This window comes from Moschus berezovskii, chromosome 8 (assembly GCF_049115385.1).
Source record: "Moschus berezovskii isolate FMDL1 chromosome 8, NW_MosBer_1.0, whole genome shotgun sequence".
In the NCBI taxonomy this organism is placed as follows: domain Eukaryota; kingdom Metazoa; phylum Chordata; class Mammalia; order Artiodactyla; family Moschidae; genus Moschus; species Moschus berezovskii.
The window spans coordinates 10108818-10129791 of record NC_142467.1 but is presented as its reverse complement, the minus strand read 5'-3'; positions in this window follow the sequence as shown (position 1 = coordinate 10129791).

The following is a 20974-nucleotide window of genomic DNA, read 5'->3' as shown; positions in this document are numbered from 1 at the left end:
AGAGCTTCTCCATCTTCGGCTGCAAAGAATATAATCAGTCTTATTCTGGTGTTGACCATCTTGTGATGTCCATGTGTAGCAGTGGTCTCTTGTGCTGTTGGAAGAGAGTGTTTGCTATGAACAGTGTGCTCCCTTGGGAAAACTCTGTTAACCTTTGCCCTGCTTCATTTTTTAATCTAAAGCCAGACTTGCCTGTTACTTCAGATATCTCTGGACTTCCTAATTTTGGATTCCAGTCCTCTATGATGAAAATGACATCTAGTAGTTCGCTCTCCTAAGCACTATTAATTTTGTGAATTCTTATTGTTTTCAAGTTGCTGCTATTCTTGGGGGTGGAGCTTGTAATGTTGGTTGTACTGTGTTCATCTATCCCAAGCTCAGTGCTGGTCTTAGAAAAACTCAATAAAAACTTGTTCATTAATGGCAGTGGAGTGACTGAAGACACAGTAGCTTTACTTAGTAATACCTAAACGGAGCAAGGCTCAAACCCTCTTTAAAACATTCGAGTCATTAAATTAAATAAATTATCTCCTGACCTTCCTGCGAACCTTGTATCAAATATCTATTTTTGACAATAGTGACAGATGAGGTTGTGGGAAATATGGCTTTGTGCTCAGTTGTTCTGGGAAATGTTTATCATTTTTATATAATAAAATTCATTTTTCAGTGAACAACAGACATTTAAGAGAAAACATCTGCCAAGAGATTGCTTACACAAAACTGTTTATTCCCCAAGAGAGGCTGATGTTCAGCTGGAAGCTGACATGCCTCACTTGGTCCCCATAGGCAACACCTCACCTAACTATGTTTACTAGCTTCTTCCAAATGGATAAGCTGAACTCACAGTCTTTGCGGAAAGCATAATATTTTAGGTGGATATTTCTCTTTCTGCTCCTATGCTGGTATTTACATTACAAAGAGGAAAATGCGTCCCAAACATTTTTTTTAAGTATTCTTAGTATTTGTAGAAATATGTTGCTCCCCCTTTATTTAAGTGACTGCTGCCAAAAACATTGTAGATACATGAGCTTCAATAGTAAATGTAAGAAGCAACAATACTAAATTGATTTTATAATGTGCTGATCTGGATAGCCTGTGTATTATGCATTCTCCTGGCAACTTCTATTTCTAACTCTGTTCCATTCATAAGATGTGGACTAATTATTTTTTCTGCATGTTTAATTATTTAATGAATATTTTCTTTTCTAAACTCCATGAAGCCATGATCCATATTTGTTTTTGTACATCTGTATCCTCAGGGCTTAGTACTTGCAAATAATAGGTGCTACATTTATATTTATTCAAAAATTAGTGAACAAATAATGAAAAAGGAGACACAGCATATTTCCTTGGAACTCACAAATTACGATCCCTTAGAGAACTTCTAATTCCAACTGAGATAGACAATCATATATTAAATTTACTCTCCAATAAAAAAGCTACAACATATGGAAGCAATATAGTTAGCTGTTCTTTGTACTGATTGGACAGCACACAATGCAAGGAATTTGATTCTCTCTTGCTGTCTTTGTAAAGAGGTTTACCAAATTGTAAGTCAGGAAAATAGAGCCCAATCAAGAAACAGCAGGAGAAGAAAGAGATTTCTGTATGGGTTGGCAAAGCTACTGGATTTAGGGTTAGAATTCTGAGAAGGGGAAGGATACAGAGAAGGAACACCAAAAACCAAACATCTGGATAAAAGCTCACCTTGGCTGCTAAGGCAACTTCGACACTTCACATACATCAAACACATCTCTGGAAGGCATAGCATAGAAAAGTGCTGAGTGGCTGAAAATAGCAATGTCTAAGAGTGTTGAGGAGATGTTGAAGTTCCAACTCAGTAGAGAAAGCTTCGTGGACACAAATGGCTTTCATATGAGACTCCAGGGAGGCCCTACCCTACACAAGGGGGAGTTCCTTCAAGATAAGAGCCACACTTTAGAAATAAGAACAAAGCTCATCTAGACCAGCTATAACAAAACCTATAACCAAAGCTATAACAGAATCAGGATGAACTACCAGTAATTTTACTGCATGAACAGATTTTTAACATTCCTAAGTGATGATATGATCTTTTTTAATTCCTGTATATCTGGTTATATTTAAGGGGTAAAATATAAAGTTGTGAAACATGAAAACAAGCAGTAAAGTAATTGATAAAAGATAAAAAAGATAAGAGGGGAAGACCCTGAGATGGTCTATATTTAGAATTATGGATAAAGCCTCTAAGTTACTATGAGTGATACTGAAAACCAAAGAATTCAAAGGAGAACCTAATTCTGTCATAAAAAATGAATGGACACTTCAGAGCTGCAAAATGCAATTAAAAACTCAATGGATAGGTTCACCGGTAACCAAGGTGGAGCAGCAAGCATCCATGGCAATTTCCAAGACAGGTAAGTAGAAGATATGCAAACTCTTCAGTTCTAAGAGGTGATAAAACAAAGTATGGAAAAGGGCAGATTGGAAGAGAAATATATGACTTTATCAAAAGATATATATGTCTAAAAACCAAACATGTAGAGAAACTATAAAAATTATGCAGATCCAAAAACATGTACAATAATGTCCATTGTATCTTTACTCAAAATAGTGCTAAACTAGAAAACATATGAGTTTATCAACATACAATGTGTAAACAAAATGTACTGATTCCTAAGATGAAATATTACTCTGCTATAAAAACGTGGACGGCAGTGCACTAAACAGTCTTAATGAATCTCAAAAATACTGCCTTCAACAAAAGAAGCTGTACTCAAGTGAGTATGTACTTTATAATTTGATTAATAAAAATAAAAATCAATGCAAATTAATCTGTGGTTATAGAAGTCAAAGTAATCCTTCTTCTGAGGGAGCGCTGAATGAGAAAGGGCTCTAGGGAACAATCTAAGAAAATGTAAAGCAACATTAGCTTTGACCTGGAGTGTGTTTTCTTCTGTAATCTTATTGTACTTTGTTTTTAAAATGCTATGGGTAAGTAATTAAAAATAACTACAAATATCTATGGATAAATAAGTAAACTCAAAAAAATTTAATATATTTTATAGATAGTAATGGCTATTTATTCCCTAGGAATATTACATTTTGCAGGGGCCATATGTAGAGTAACTTTATTTTTACTTGGGAAGCAAAACCTAGAAGTTCCAGTTCCAGCCTCACCGGTGACAACACAAGAACAAGGGAAATCACCGGGTGTGCCTTTCAGGAGTACTGTCCTCTAGCGAGGAGGGTAAACACTGTGTAAAGAAACACACACGGAACTGAGACAGGGAGAAGGGTTGGGGGCGGAGATGCGGGCAGTTACAGTGAACTAAAGTAGGTTGTTTTCTGAGGGGTCTCTGAGGGTTTAAGATTTGAGATTAAAAAACTGAACAAACCCAGCCTTGAACAGTCATGTGATACTTTGTGAAAAGAACATGCAGATACTCAGATCCCCTCTTCTCTAAAATACACTCTGCTGGGTTGTCATGGCGTTACCCACTTTTTTACTAAAAGATGTATTGCCACTATTTCTTCATGTGTTGCTTCCTCCTTATTTACTCATCCATTTATTTTTTCTTTCAAAAGTTAAAGTTTCAAAAAACTAAAAACTGAAGAATTACAGGGTAGAACAAGGTTTCAGGCAAAGGCCTGTTATGTCCGGTTCTAACACATCTCCAAGTTGAATCTTACAGAGGATTTCCATACAGTACACTGAAAAAACAGCTATTCCTTTTTTTATAATATATACAGTGATTAGATTGTCGATTTTTTTCTCTTCTGTTTGCTTATAAGACAACTAAAATTTAGAACACATTATTGCAAAATTCAGACTTAAACTAAAGAAAGTATCCCTGTAGCTCAAACGGTGAGGAAACTGCCTGCAAAGCTGGAGACCAGGGTTCAATCCCTGGATTGAGAAGATCCTCTGGAGAAAGGAATGGCAATCCACTCCAGTATTCTTGCCTAGAGAATCCCACAGAGAAGCCTGGAGGGCTACAGTTTCTGAGGTCACAAAGAGTTGGACACGACTGAGTGACTAACACACACAGGGTGGACTACAAGGCCATTCAGGTGTGACCAAAATAAAATCTGTTATGACTGTGCAGGGAAAGTGACAAATAGATTCAAGGGATTACATCTGATAGAGCGCCTGAAAAACTATGCACAGAGGTTTGTGACATTATACAGGAGTCAGTGATAAAAACCATCCCCAACAGGAAAAAGAAAGGCAAAGTGGTTGTCTGAGGAAGCCTTACAAAGAACTGAGAAAAGAAGAGAAGCAAAAGGCAAAGGGGAAAAGGAAATATATATACCCCTCTGAATCCAAGTTTCTAGAGAACAAGAGAAGAAACAAGAAGCCTTCCTCAGTGATCAATGCAAATAGAGGAAAACAATACAATACGAAAGACTAGAGATCTCTTCAAGAAAATTAGAGATACCAGGGAATCTTTCTTTCAAAGATAGGCACAATGAAAGACAGAAACAGTATGGCCCTACAGAAGCAATATTAAGAAGCGGTGGGAAGAATACACAGAACTGTACAGAAATGGTCTTAATGACCCAGATAATCATGATGGTGTGATCACTCCAGACATTCTGGAGTGTGAAGTCAATGGGCTTTAGGAAGCATTACTATGAACAAAGCTAGTGGAAGTGATGGAATTCCAGCTGAGATATTTCAAATCCTAAAAGATGATGCTGTGATAGTGCTGCACTCAAGATGCCAGCAAATTTAGAAAACTGAGACATGCCCATAGGACTGGAAAAAGGTCCCTTTTCATTCCAATCCCAGAGAAGGTCAATGCCAAAGAATGTTCAAGCTAGCTGCAGCTAAGTCACTTCAGTCGTGTCCGACTCTGTGTGACCCCATAGACGGCAGCCCACCAGGCTCCCCCGTCCCTGGGATTCTCCAGGCAAGAACACTGGAGTGGGTTGCCATTTCCTTCTCCAATGTGTGAAAGTGAAATTCAAGTCCCTCAGTCGTGTCTGACCCTTAGCGACCCCATGGACTGCAGCCTACCAGGCTCCTCCGTCCATGGGATTTTCTAGGCAAGAGTACTGGAGTGGTTTGCCATTGCCTTCAATGTTCAAACAACCCCATAATTGCACTCATCTCACACGCTAACAAGGTAATGCTCAAAATCCTTCAAGCTAGGCTTAAAAAGTACATACACCGAGAACTTCTGGATGTTCAGTCTGGATTTAGAAAAGGCAGAAGAACCAGAATTCAGATCACCAACATCTGCTTGATCAAAGAAAACACAAAGGAATTCCAGAAAAAAACATCTACTTCTGCTTCATTGACTTTGCTAACGTCTTTGTGTGGATCCCAACAAACTGCAGAAGATTCTGAAAGAGATGGGAATAACAGACCACCTTATCTGCCTCCTGAGAAACCTGTATGCAGGCCAGGAAGCAACAGTTAGAACTGGACATGGAACAATGGACTGGTTCCAAATTGGGAAACATGTACATAAAGGCTTATATTGTAATCCTGGTTATTTAACTTATATGCAGAGTACATCATGCAAAATGCCAGACTGGATGAAACACAAGCTGGAATGAAGATTGCTAGGAGAAATGTCAATAACCTCAGATATGCAGATGACACCACCCTTATGGCAGAAAGTGAAGAGGAACTAAAGAGCCTCTTGATGAAAGTGAAAGAGGAGAGTGAAAAAGTTGGCTTAAAACTCAATATCCAAAACACTAAGATCATGGCATCCAGCTCCTTCACTTCATGGCAAATATGTGGGAAAAATTGGAAACACTGGCAGACTTTATTTTCCTGGGCTCCAAAATCACTGCAGATGGTGACTGCAGCCATGAAATTAAAAAATACTTGCTCCATGGAAGAAAAGCTATGAAAAACCTAGACAGTGTATGGAAAGCAGAGATATGGCTTTGCTGACAAAGGTCCCTAAAGTCTAAGCTGTGGTTTTTCCAGTAGCCATGTACAGATGTGAGAGTTGGACCATAAAGAAGGATGAGCACTGAAGAATTGATGCTTTTGAACTGTGGTGCTGGAGAAGACTCTTAAGAGTCCCTTGAACGGCAAGATAATCAAACAAGTCAGTCCTAAAGGAAACAACCCTGAATATTCATCAGAAGGATCAATGCTGAAACTGATGCTCCAATACTTAGGCCTCCTGATGTGAAGAGTTGACTCATTGGAAAGACTGAGGGCAGGAAGAGAGGATTATGACAGAGGATGAGATGGTTGGAAGGCATCATCGACTCAGTGGACATTTGCGCAAACTCTGGGAGATAGTGAAGGACAGGATAACCTGGTATGTTGTAGGCCTTGGCATTGCAAAGAGTTGGACACGACTAAGCAACTGAACAACAGCAAAACTTAGAGGCGTTCCTATAGAAAATCTTTTTTTTTTTTTCTTTTTCTATTCGATTCTTTGGTCACATCATGCAGCATGTGCGATCTTAGTTCCTGACCAGGAATTGAACCTGTGTGCCCCCCTGCTGTGAAAACATGGAGTGTTAACCACTGGAAAGTCAAGGGAAGTCCCAAGAATCAGTGTTAACTCTAATATTTTTATTTCATTAGAGTAACTCTTGGAGTCATAACCTTTGTTGCAGCATCAGAGACATGTCACTGTCCTTCTTGTGTTTTTAGTGTATTTTTCAGGCAAACACATGAAATGCTTTGAGCTAAAAAACACACCTATATATATATGTGCTTGTTCCCAGTCACGTGGATAATTTTGAATGACTTCCTTCTTTCTTTTCCCTTCTCCAGATACTATTCTTCAGAATTTTACATTTTCAAACCTGGAATACATGGCCAGACATATGGATACACTTTTGTGACTAATATGGCCAAGGTATCCTTCACATTATTCCTATAACCCTAGGAAAATCATATCATATTAAAATTGAGTGAGGCTTTAGAGACTGCTTTGTCCAAGTCACATATTTGAAAGAAAATTTAAAAAAAAATAACTGAAAGTACGAGTTTAAGAAAGTCTCAAAACACAGCAAATTAATGACACAACTGAGTCAAGAGTCACAGCCTCTGATTCATTACATATGAGTGAAAGTCGCTCAGTCCTGTCTGACTCTTTGTGACCCCATGAACTATACAGAGCATGGAATTTTCCAGGCCACAATAGTGAAGTAGGTAGCCTTTCCCTTCTCAGCAGATCTTCCTGACCCAGGAATCAAACCAGGGTCTCTTGCATTGCAGGCAGATTCTTTACCAACTGAGCTATCAGGGAAACCCAATTCATTACATAGAAGCCTCTAAATCCAACCATACTTACCAAGAATGACTTCTATTTTATATACAATCAAGTACTTCCTACTGTTGCTACTTAAGTTTTTTTCTTTTTAATCTGCACCTGTTGTGCTTAACCTAGATTATAAATTCTGTAATGACAAATGCTATGATTCAAATTTCCTTTTTAATTCCCATTAGACACTACTAGCATAGGACATTATACATAGAAGTGATTCTAAAGGTTGTTGGTTCATTTCTTATTTTTCAATTGGTACAGTGTATAACCATGTTCATAAAAGAAAAATTCATGTATTTAGAAAGAACAGAGTGAAAATGGCCCAGGGAAAAGCAACCAGAACAAGCCAAGCAGGTCACCATGGTAACACCAGTTTGAAAATGTCATTCTCCTTAAGTTTCTGACATTTTTGATATGTTCAGGATGCAGGGCTCCATCTAGTGGTCTTATTTAAATTCCTGTCAGACCGCACCTTTTCAAACTCAATTCCCAAATAAAAGAATATTTTTTTTTCTTTTTTAAGGCGTACGTTTGCATTGGTAGGATACAGAGTTTGGTTTGTAAGATACATGGTTAGACATTTTGTCAATTACTGAATAACTGTTTCCAGATGCTAAAAAAATACCATATGGAAAGAAGCATATGAAACTTTATACTTTATAAAATAATACATAATTCTAAGTTTATAACATACGCAGAGTTTTGTTCACACAAAGGATTTATTATGGAAATTTTATTCCAAAATCATTTACTTTTTTCTTTCTGAAAAAAAAGGCCTTATTTTTCTCTGTTGAAATCTAGGTGCATCAAAATATGCACATATAGTCCATTAGCAAAAGTAGCAAAGTTTTAACTTTAAAAATACATTCTCTGTTCTCACAGGGGAAAAAAATCATCTTTGTTGGGGTATAAACCAGCCACCCATGTGTATACAGAAAATTTAAATATTAAAAACCCAATTTGTGATTTCCAGATATATACTGAGTAAAAATATGAGCCTGTGGTGATAATTTATATTCCTTTTGGCCCTATATTAGCAACCAATTAATAATTAAATATATCACATATTTGCATAAACTTATGGGGTCGCGGAGAGTCGGGCACGACTGAGTGACTGAACTGAACTGAACTGAACTGAACTGAATGACTCATATAATCATTATGGTATGATTGCTAACCTAGAGCCAGACATCCTAGAATGTGAGATCAAGTGGGCCTGAGAAAGCATCACTACAAACAAAGCTAGTGGAGGTGATGGTATTCCAGTTGAGCTATTTAAAATCCTAAAGAATGATGCTGTTAAAGTGCTGCACTCAATATGTCGGTGAATTTGGAAACTCAGCAGTGGCCATAGGACTGGAAAAGATCAGTTTTCATTCCAATCCCAAAGGAAGGCAATGACAAAGAATGCTCAAACTACCTCATAATTGCACTCATTTCACATTGGTCAAAATTCTTCAAGCCAGACTTCAACAGTACATGAACTGAGAACTTAGAGAATTTAGAAAAGGCCGAGGAACCAGAGACCAAATTGCCAACATCCGTTGGATCACTGAAAAAATAGCAGTGTTCTAGAAAAACATCTAATTCTGCTTTGACTACACTACAACCCCTGACAATGTGGATCACAACAAACTGTGGAAAATTCTTCAAGAGATGGAAATAGCAGACCACTTTGCCTGCTTCCTGTGAAACCTGTATGCAGGTCAAGAAGCAACAGTTAGAACCAGACCTGGAACAAAGGACTGGTTCCAAATTGGGAAAGGAGTACCTCTGGCTGTATATTGTCACTCTGCTTATTTAACTTATATGCAGAGTACATCATGCAAAATGCTGGACTGGATGAAGCACAAGATGGAATCAAGATTGCTGGGAGAAATATCAATAACCTCAGATATGTAGATGACACCACCCTTATGGCAGAAAGTGAAGAGGAACTAAAAAGCCTCTTGATGAAAGTGAAAGAGGAGAGTGAAAAATCGGGCTTAAAACTCAACATTCAAAAAGCAAAGATCATGGCATCTGATCTCATCACTTCATGGCAAATAGATGGGGAAACAATGCAAACAGTTGTAGACTTTTTTTCTTGGGCTGAAAGATAACTGCAGTTGGTGACTGCAGTCTTGAAATTAAAAGACATTTGCTACTTGGAAGAAAAGATATGATCAACCTGGACAGCATATTAAAAAGCAGAGACATTGCTGACAAAGGTCTGTCTTGCCAAAGTCATAGTTTTTCCGGTAGTCATGTATGAATGTGAAAGTTGTACTATAAAGAAGGCTGAACACTGAAGAATTGATGTTTTTGAACTTGTGGCATTCGAGGAGACTCTTGAGAATCCTTTGACTACAAGGAGATGAAACAAGTCAATCCTAAAGGAAGTCAGTCCTGAATATTCATTGGAAGGACTGATGCTGAAGCTGCGATTCTTTGGTCACCTGATTCGAAGAACTGACTCATTAGAAAAGACCCTGATGCTGGGAAAGATTGAAGGCGGGAGGAGAAGGGGACGACAGAGGATGAGATGGTTGGATGGCATCACCCACTCAATTGACATGAGTTTGAGCAAGCTCCAGGAGTTGGTGATGGACAGGGAGGCCTGGCGTGCTGCAGTCCTTGGGGTCACAGAGTCATACAGGACTGATCGGCTGAACAACAAGAACTGCTTCATACCCCTAGCTTCAATAATCTCAAACTATTTTTAAGAAATCGTTTTAGTGTGTTCAAGTCTGTGCAATAAGTAGAATTTTCGTAGTATCTATTGCATGCTATACCATATCATTTAAATAGCTCTCACCTTTCTGTTTACTAATATCTAGTGACCCATGCTGTAAAAATACCAAGCAAATAGCACATAAATTATTTGCAAACCTCATTTATTAAAAAATTTCAAATTTGTGATAAGTTGATGGGTTTGTGGATCATGCCTCTCAGTATTTTCTATGTCTGGGCCAGATATCCTATGTCACGTGGCCATCCTGTGGCCAAGATAGCTCTCATCTATTCTCATGTCTTAGCTCAAATGAAAAGCCTTCATCAAGTCTTATGCTACCTCATATGCCTGACCCTCAGTGGTCCTAAATCTTGACAGAAAATTATATTTATCTGGATAGTGAGAAATTTTCTCCTACCTCTGTTCTCCCTCAGAGACTTTTGTTCACTTGGTCTGGGATGAAAATGTGGTGTGGGGAATTTTAGAGCTTCATAGGTTAGTCTAATGTGAGCTCCACATTATCCCTCCTCCTTTATATTGACATAATCTGTCATTGACTTCAATAAACGCTTCTTCATGGAAGAAGTTCTTAGTTGAACTTTTTTGCCACAGCATTTAACATAGTGATGATATAATACTAGGCATTGAAAAAAGGAGTATTTATGAGATCATGCTGACCACAGCAACTGGTGAATAATGATTCACATGTGAAAGACAGGGTGACATTAGGGAAATGTGATGAGAATATATGAGGTCTGATATTTGGAGAGGTATGAATGAATTCAGGTAAGAGTCAAGATTATTGATTAGAGCTAAAGAGGAAGGAGAAATTCCTAGAATATTTGTTGTACTGGCAAAAACAAAAAATTGTTTTACTAGTAAAAGGTAAAGTAACAGAAAATGAATCGCCAAATAATGGCATAATGCCTCTCCCTACCTTGTGCTGGTTCGTGTTGGGGTGTGTGGTACCTGGCTGTGTGCCATTCCACTTGAGTGTCATTCACCAGACTTACTGGAAAGAAAGTAAAATGGATCAGTAACTTGGAACCGTTAACATAACCTCACCCCAACCCCAGCAGTCTGGAGGAACAAAGGGCTCAGAATGTTCACAGCGCTTTATTATGAAGAACAGGAAAATGAAATCTTGTGCTGTGTCTTATAGTTGAGATATCTGATCACTTGACATTTACACAGGGCATGGCTGAGTAATAAGACCGTTAGTGTCACTGCTCCCAAGAGTAGAGACAGTTTTACAGTTTTGTTTGAGAGTTTTCTAAATGTAATTAAACCCCAGCCACTTTTAATAACTCGTGAAGTTCAAGTCTTGCTAAGAGCTAAGTAAAGTAAACATATACGGATCTGCTTTTATATTCGTGTTAACTTAAGCCGACCCTCTACCCACCTCCTGCACTAAAAGGAGAATCATTAAACTCGAGCACAGGGTAGTTGCAGAAAGATTACTAGATGTATCTTGATCACTGAGAAGAGCAGCCAGAGCTGTCCAAGACCTATTTTCTGAAATTACTAAGTCTAATGATTTTTTTAAAGAGATGAGTCATCTTTACAAAATGAAAAATTAGTAGGAACATTGATTTTAAGACCAAGAGTCCCAGAAAGTCAGTCCCACAATTACAATAAAAAATACTTGAAAATCGGTTTTTTCTTTATATATATTTAAGACAAGGACTGGGGGTAGATATTAGTGATGGAGTGAATTGACACGCTATAAGTTCTAAAATTTTCAAGGAGCAGTTTCAGAATTTTGTTTTTTCATATATCATTCTCTCTGTTAATTTATGGAACCTAATTCAGCTGAGAACTAATGTCATAGATAGAATGTTATGGAGACAAATTTCCTTGGAGAAAGGACTAAAGTAAAACAAATCTACTCCATCTATTAGCCAGTCAACCGTGGCGATATTGATGTGTTTTTCTTTATTAAAAAAACACTATGAAATGGAGAATAGTTAGTGTCTTTTAGGCTGGTTAAAATTTTTATAAAATGTTATGATTGAATAATTATAAATTTCAGGGAAGGTAAGTACTATTGTCTTATTGTTTATAATATATAGAATCTACAGATCAGTGCAATCCCTATCAAACTACTAATGCCATTTCTCACAGAACTAGAACAAAAAATTCACAATTTGTATGAAACACAAAAGACACCAAATAGCTAAAGCAATTTTAAGAAAGAAGAATGGAGCTGGAGGAACAAACCTTCCTGGCTCCAGCACATAATGCAAAACTACAATAATCAAGACATTATGGTACTGGAATAAAAACATAAGTATAGATCAATAAAATAAGATAGAAAGCCCAGAGATAAATCCATATACCTATAAGCACCTTATCTTTGACAAAGGGGGCAAGAATATACAGTGAAGAAAAGACAACCTTTTTAATAAGTGGTACTGGGAAAACTGGACAGCTACATGTAAGCATGAAATTAGAACACTTCTAACACCATACATAAAAGTAAACTCAAAATGGATTAAAGAGCTAAGTTTAAGGCCAGAAGTTATAAAAGTGTTAGAGGAAAACAGGCATAACACTCTTTGACATAAATTACAGCAATAATATATTTTGACAGACCTCCTAGAGTAATGGGGATAAAAAGCAAAAATAAACAAGTGGGACCTAAGTAAACTTCAAAACTTTTGCATAGCAAAGAAAACTATGAACAAGATAAAAAGACAACCCTCAAAATGGGAGAAAATAATTGCAAATGAAACAACTGAACAAGAATTAATCTCCAAAATATACAAGCAGCTCATTCAGCTCAATGCCAGAAAAATAAACAACCCAATGAAAAAATGAGCAGAAGGCTTAAACAGACATTTCTCTAAAGAAAATACACAGATAGCCAACAAAAGATGCTCAAAATTGCTCATTATTGGAAAAATGCAAATCAAAACTACAATGAGGTACCATCTCACACCAATCAGAATGGCCATTATCAAAACATTTACAAACAATAAATGCTAGAGAGGGTGTGGAGAAAAGTGACCCCTCTTGAGTTGTTGGTGGGAATGTAAATTGATACAGCCTCTATAGAGAACAATATGGAGATTTCTTTTAAAAACCTAGGAATAAATCTATGACCCGGCCATCCCACTACTGGGCATATACCCAAGAAAATCATAAGTGAAAAAGACACAGGTACTCCAGTGTTCATTGCAGCACTATTTACAGAAGCTAGGACTTGGAAGCAACGTAGATGTCCATTGACAGACGAATTGTCAGGAGCCGGCATAAGAGACCCCACCCATGACAAGGTCTTGGCTTGAGGAGCTGGCATGCAAGGCCGTCCAAACCTCTGGGGATTTCTCAGGGCTGCCCCATCATCTACTCCCAGGCCTCCATCTTTTCTTCTTCTGATGCTTGGTAGTCCTCTGTGCTTTCTAAGAGTTCTTCTGACTCCTGCTCAAATATCCCCCTTGAAGCCTTTGCATGACAGTAATACAGTCCCTGAGGGTGTATGGGCCCTATAAACAGGCCAGGAATGAAGAAAATATTTATACATAGAACATCCTGATTCTTCTGGCCCCGTTGGGGTTATAATTGTCAATTTAGAATTTGGAATGCTCAGGACTGCACAAAGTGTCCCTGACATAAAACTAAGTCCTCTAACAGTTCAGTTCAGTTCAGTTCAGTTCAGTCGCTCAGTCGTGTCCAACTCTCCGCGACCCCATGAATCATAGCACGCCAGGCCTCCCTGTCCATCACCAACTCCCGGAGTACACTCAAACTCATGTCCACAGAGTCGGTGATGCCATCCAGCCATCTCATTCTCCGTCGTCCCCTTCTCCTCCCGCCCCCAACCTTTCCCAGCATCAGAGTCTTTTCCAGTGAGTCAACTCGTCGAGGCCTAAGCATTTCACAAGCAATATAGATACAAAGCCTTTCATGAGTTTAGAAGGGCCCCTTAAAGCGAGATCCGAGATCTGGAGGGAGCTCATGAGACTCTTGGCCTTCAAGGTCACATACCAGTGCTTGCTGATATGTCTCCCTGCCCCCTGTCCATGGTGTACCTGGGAGTACACTAAAAGGAATACATAGATATGAAGGTTTATAACAAAATGAATAAGCATATAGTTTTAGTGTAAAAAATTGTTTCTGCAGAGATATGGGGGTAAAGCCCAAAAACAGATAACCATGCTTCCTAGGGAGTCACAAAGTTTGCACACAGCTGAGACTCCCAAGATAAGGCTTGCTAATAGTTTTTACAATTGACTACTGCTAAACAGATAAAGCCATTTTCTCATGCCTTGTGGCCTTGATGTCTTAAAAGCCCATTGTTTAAAAGTTATGCGTAAAGGTGCTGACTGTTCTAGAAGATGGTCTATGATGGCATTCCTGGCACAATTGTATCAAGACAATCCCTTCTCCCTTTTTAGTACTGCCACTTTTAGGGTATATAAGCACTGATGTAAAAAATAAAGCAGTCTTGATTCTGCACTCAACCAAGACTCGACTCACCTTTTTTTTCTTTTCTCGCCGACACTGCTCATCCTGAGGGTATCCCTGGACTCTGCCGAGGCTGGACCCCGGCAACGAATGGATTCAAGTGTGATACATATATACAATAGAATACTACTCAGCCATAAAAAGGAACATTTTTGAGTCAGTTCTAGTGAGGTGGATGAACCTAGATCTTGCTATACATAGAGAAGTAAATCTCTGTTGTACAAAGAAAAACAAATATGATATATTAATGCATATATATGACATCTAGAAAAATGGTACTGATGAACCTATATGCAGGGGAGGATGAGAGAAGCAGATACAGAGAACAGATTTGTGAACATATGGGAAGGAGAGAGTGGGGCGAATGGAAAGAGTGGCATGGCAGCATATGCATCACCGCATGTAAAAGAGCTAGATGATGGAAAACTGCTCCCTGAACACAGAGAGCTCAATCTGGGGCTTGTGACAACCTAGAGGGTGGGATGGGGTGGGGGTGGGGGAAGGTTCAAGAGGGGAGGGACACGTGTATTTACAACACACGTATACTGATTCACGTTGTTGTATGACAGAAGTCTGCACAATGTTGTAAAGGAATTATCCTCCAATTAAAGATAAATTAAATAATATTAAATTATATTTAAAAATAATGTAGATATATTTATACATATAAATATTGCAGTGACTATATATGAGGGAACATAGAGAAATTAAACTTTCTCAGTGTCACAGATATAGTATATTCATTGAGGAATAATTACTGAGAAATTAATGTGCACCCGAGGGGGTTGCTAGGGGTCGGACACGACTGAGCGACCTCACTTTCACTTTTCACTTTCACACATTGGAGAAGGAGATGGCAACCCACTCCAGTGTTCTTGCCTGGAGAATCCCAGGGACGGGGGACTCTGGTGGGTTTCTGTCTGTGGGGTCACACAGAGTCTGACACGACTGAAGTGACGCAGCAGCAGCAGCAGTACTTTTAAGAGTCAGACACGACTGAGCGACAAAACTGAATTGAACTGAACTGAGTACTTTTTAAAAAAATACTCACCCCGTATTCCCCTTCTGGCAACAAGCAATCTGTTCTCTGTATCTCTGAGCATGTTTTTATTTGTTTTGTTTCTTTGTTTTTAACCTGCCATATATAGAAGAGATCATATGGTATGTAGAATTTGTCTTTTTCTCTTTGACTTATTTCACTAAGCATAATACTCTCAAGGTCCATCCATGTTGTCACAAAGGCTAAATATCCCTGGGTCAGGAAGATCCCCTGGCAGAGGGTTTGGCAACCCACTCCAGTATTCTTGCCTGTAGAATCCCAGGGACAGAGGAGCCTGAAAGTCTACAGTCCATGGGGTTGCAAAGAGTACGACAGGATGGAAGTGACTGAGCGTATGTATATGTATCGACACATACCTCACAAATCCTTTATCTTTTCATTCATTAATGAATGCTTAGATTATTTCAATGCTCCAGTAATTTTAAGGGACAGAAGAGGTGGTGTATCAAGATGAACAGGCACTTGTGAAGAATCTTACTTTTTAGCAGGAAAAAAAGCAATATAAGTTTTTAAAAATCCAACAGAGAAATAATGACCTCCTGCAAAATGTTACAAACCTCCATCCATAGTTCTTCAGGCACTCTATTAGATCTAATTCCTTGAGTCTGTTTGTCACGTCTCTACTATATAAGAGTAAGGAATTTTATTTAGATCATAATGAATGGCCTAGTGGTTTTCCCTACTTTCTTCTATTTAAGTCTGAATTTTGCAATAAGGAATTCATGATCTCGGAGAAGGCAATGGCAACCCACTCCAGTACTCTTGCCTGGAAAATCCCATGGACGGAGGAGGCTGGTAGGCTGCAGTCCATGGGGTTGCACAGAGTCGTACACCACTGAAGTGATTTAGCAGCAGTAGAAGCTCATGATCTGAGCCACAGTCAGCTCCCAGTCTTGTTTTCGCTGACTCTATAGAGCTTCTCCATCTTTGGCTGCAAAGAATATAATCAATCTGATTTTGGTATTGACTATCTGGTGATGTCCATGTGTAGAGTCACCTCTTTTGTTGTCAGAATAGGGTGTTTTGCTATGACCAGTGTGTTCTCTTGGCAAAATTCTATTAGCCTTCACCCTGCTTCATTGTGTACTCAAAAAGCCAAACTCACCTGTTACTCTAGGTATCTATTGATTTCCTACATTTGCATTCCAATCTTCTATGATAAAAAAGACATCCATTTTTTGTTTATTTGTTTTTTTTTGGTGTTCTAGAAAGTCTTGTAGGTCTTCATAGAGCCTACTTCAACTTCATAGAACCTGATTCATAGAAGCTCAACTTCAACTTCTTTGGCATTAGTGGTTGTGGCCTAGACATGAATTACTGTAGTATTGAATGGTATACATTAGAAATGAACCTAGATCATTCTGTTGTTTTAAAGACTGCACCCAAGTTCTGCATTTAGGACTGTTCTGTTGACTATGAGGGCTACTCCATTTGTTTTAAGAGATTCTTGCCCACAGTAGTAGTTATAATGGTCATCTGAATGAAACTTGCCCATTCTGGGCCATTTTAGTTCATTGATTCTTAAACTGTTGATGTTCACTCTTGCCATCTCCTGTTTGATCACTTCCAATTTACCTTGATTCATGGACCTAACATTCCAAATTCCTATTCAATATTGTTCTTCACAACATTGGACTTTACTTTCACCACCAGACACGTACATAACTGGACGTTGTGTCTGCTTTGGCTCAGCCTCTTCTTCTTTCTGTAGTATTTCTCCACTCTTCTCCAGTAGCATACTGGACACCTACTGACCTGGACAGTTCATCTCTCAAAGTCGTATCTTTTCGACTTTTCATACTGTTCATGAAGTTCTCATGGCAAGAACACTGAAGTGGTTTACCATTCCCTTCTCCAGTGGACCATGTTTTGTCAGAACTCTTCTCCATGATCTGTCCATCTCGGGTGGCCCTACAAGGCATGGCTCATAGTTTCAATGAGTTAGACAAGGCTATGGTCATGTGATCAGTTTTGTTAGTTTCCTGTGATTGTGGTTTTCATTCTTTCTGCCCACTGATGGATGAGGATAAGAGACTTGTGGAAGTGTCTTGATGAGAGGGACTGGCTTTGAGGAAAAGGAAAGATATACCCATCTGAATGCAGAGTTCCAAAGAATAGCAAGGAGAGACAAGAAATCCTTCATAAGTGATCTGTGCAAAGAAATAGAGGAAAACAATAAAATGGGAAAGACAAGGAATTTTTTCAAGAAAACTAGAGATGCCAAGGGAACATTTCATGCTGAGAGAAGCACAATAAGGAACAGAAACAGTGTGTACCTAACAGAAGCAGAAGATCTTAAGAAGAGGTGGGAAGACTACATAGAAGAACTTTACAAAAGAGATCTTCATGACCCAAATAACCACGATGGTGTGATCACTCACCTAGAGCCACACATCCTGGAATGTGAAGTCAAGTGGGCCTTAGCAAGCATCACTATGAACAAAGCTAGTGGAGTTGGTGGAATTCCAGCTGAGCTATTTCAAATCCTAAAAGATGATGCTGTCAAAGTGCTGCACTCAGTATGCCAGCAAATATGGAAAACTCACCAGTGGCCACAGGACTGGAAAAGGTCACATTTCTCTCCAATCTCAAACAAAGTCAATGCTAAAGAATGTTCAAACTAGCACACTGTTGTACTTATTTCACAAGCTAGCAAAGTAATGCTCAAAATTCTCCAAGTTAGGCTTCAACAGTGCATGAACTGAGAACTCCCAGATGTTCAAGATGGATTTAGAGAAGGCAGGAAAAGACCAGAGACCAAATTTCCAACATCCATCAGATCATAGAAAAACCAAGAGAGTTCCAAAAAGACATCTACTTCTGCTTCATTGACTATGCTAAAGTCATTGACTACGTAGATCACAATAAACCATGGAAAATGCTTCAAGAGATGGGAATACCAGACCAGCTTACCCACCTCTTGTGGGTCATCATGCAGGTCAAGATGAAACATTTAAACTTGACATGTAAAAATGGACTGGTTCAAAATTGGGAAAGGCTGTATATTGTCACCCTGCTTATTTAACTTGTATGCAAATACATCATGAGAAATGTCAGGCTAGATGAAACATAAGCTGGAATCAAGATTCCCAAGAGAAATATCAATAATCTCAGATATGCAGATATCACCATCCTTATGGTAGAAAGTGAAGAGGAACAAAAGAGCCTCTTGTTGAAGGTGAAAGAGGAGAGTGAAAAAGCTGGCTTAAACGTATATAAATGGAATTTAGAAAGATGATAACGATAACCCTGTATACGAGACAGTAAAAGAGACACAGATGTATAGAACAGTCTCTTGGACTCTGTGGGAGCGGGCAAGGGTGGGATGATTTGGGAGAATGGCATTGAAACATGTATACTATCATATGTGGAACGAATTGCCAGTCCAAGTTCGATGTATGATACAGGATGCTCAGGGCTGGTGTACTGGGATGAACCAGAGGGATGGGATGGGGAGGGAGTTGGGAGGGGGGTTCAAGATGGAGAATACGTGTACACCCAGGGCAGATGCATGTTGATGTATGGCAAAATCAATACAATAATTTAAAGTAAAAAAAAAATCAAATCCTACATATGTAGCATTGTCAGATTGGCATCTTTCACTCAGAAATCTGCTTTTGGATTTATCCATATTTTTTTGAGACTTTAAAGCTCATTTCCTTTTATCACTGAATAATATTTTATTGCATAGATGTCACACATTTGTTTACTTATCTATTGAAGAACATACATATTCCTTCCAAGTTTTAACAATGATGAATAAAGTTTCTATAAAGATACGTATGGAGGTTTTGTGTAGACATAAATTTTCATCTCATTTGAGTAAATACCAAGAAGCATGTTTTCTGGATAATATGATAAGCATATTGACCTTTTGTAAGAAAGGCCAAATTGCCTTCCAAAGTGTCTATATCATTTTGCATTCCCATCAGCAATGAAAAAGTGTTCCCGTTGCTCCACATCTTCATATTTTTAATGTTTTAGATTTCAGTCTTTCTATGAGATGTGTAGTGATATACAGTTTTTTCTTTTGTTTTGTTTTACCTTGCTATTCCAACATTACAACAATATTGAGCATTTTGTATATGTTTGTTTACCATCTGTACATCTTATTTGGAGAGATATCTGTTTATTTCTTTTTACCAGTTTAATTAGACTATTTTTTCTTAATGCTGAATTTAAGAGTTTTTTACATATATTATTTTGGTTTTGGATACAAGTTCTTTATCAGATATATGTTCTATGAAGATTCACTCCTAGTTTGTGGCTTGCTTTGTATTTCTCCTTACAGAGTTTTCCACAAAACAACTTTCCAATTATTATTTTAATCATCTCCAGCTCATTGACTTTTTTTTCATTCATGGACTGTATTCTTGGTGTCACAACTGAAAACTGATTTACAAAGCCAATGTCACAAGTTCTTTCTCCTGTTATCTTCTAGAAGTTTTATAGTTTTGCATTCATTTTACATTTAGGATTATGATACATTTTGAGTTAATTTTTGTGAATGGTGTATGACCTGTGACTATGTGTTAAAGATATGTCTAAGTTGTTGGTTTCATGAGTATTTTTGGTTGCTCGAAAATCATTTGCAGAAAAGACTATTCAACATTAAGTTATCATTGCTCCTTTGTCAAATATTAGTTTGCTATAGTTATGTGGATCTACACCAGAAGTTAAAACTGGACATGGAACAACAGACTGGCTCCAAATAGGGAAAGGAGTAAGTCAAGGCTGTATGTTGTCATGCTGCTTATTTAACTTATGTGCAGAGTACATCATGAGGAACGCTGGGCTATAAGAAGCACGAGCTGGAATCAAGATTGCCGGGAGAACTATCAATAACCTCAGATATGCAGATGACACCACCCTTATGGCAGAAAGTGAAGAGGAACTCAAAAGCCTCTTGATGAAAGTGAAAGAGGAGAGTGAAAAGGTTGGCTTGAAGCTCAACATTCAGAAAACAAAGATCATGGCATCTGGTCCCATCACTTCATGAGAAATAGATGGGGAAACATTGGAAACAGTAAGAGACTTTAATCTTGGGAGGGCTCCAAAATTTCTGCGGATGGTAAATGCAGCCATGAAATTATGAGAGGCATGCTCCTTGGAAGAAAAGTTATGACCAACCTAGACAGCATATTAAAAAGCAGGGACATTATTTGCCAACAAAGGTCCATCTAGTCAAGGCTATGGTTTTTCCAGTAGTCATGTATGGATATGAGAATTGGACTATAAAGAACGCTCACTGCTGAAGAATTGATGTTTTTGAAATGTGGTACTGGATAAGACTCTTGAGAGTCCCTTGGACTGCAAGGAGATCCAACCAGTCCATTCTAAAGGAAATCAGTCCTGAATATTCATTGGAAGGACTGATGTTGAAGCTGAAACTCCAATACTTTGACCACCTGATTTGAAGAACTGACTCATTTGAAAAGACCCTGATGCTGGGAAAGATAGAAGGTGAGAGAAGGAGACGACAGAGAATGAGATGGCTCG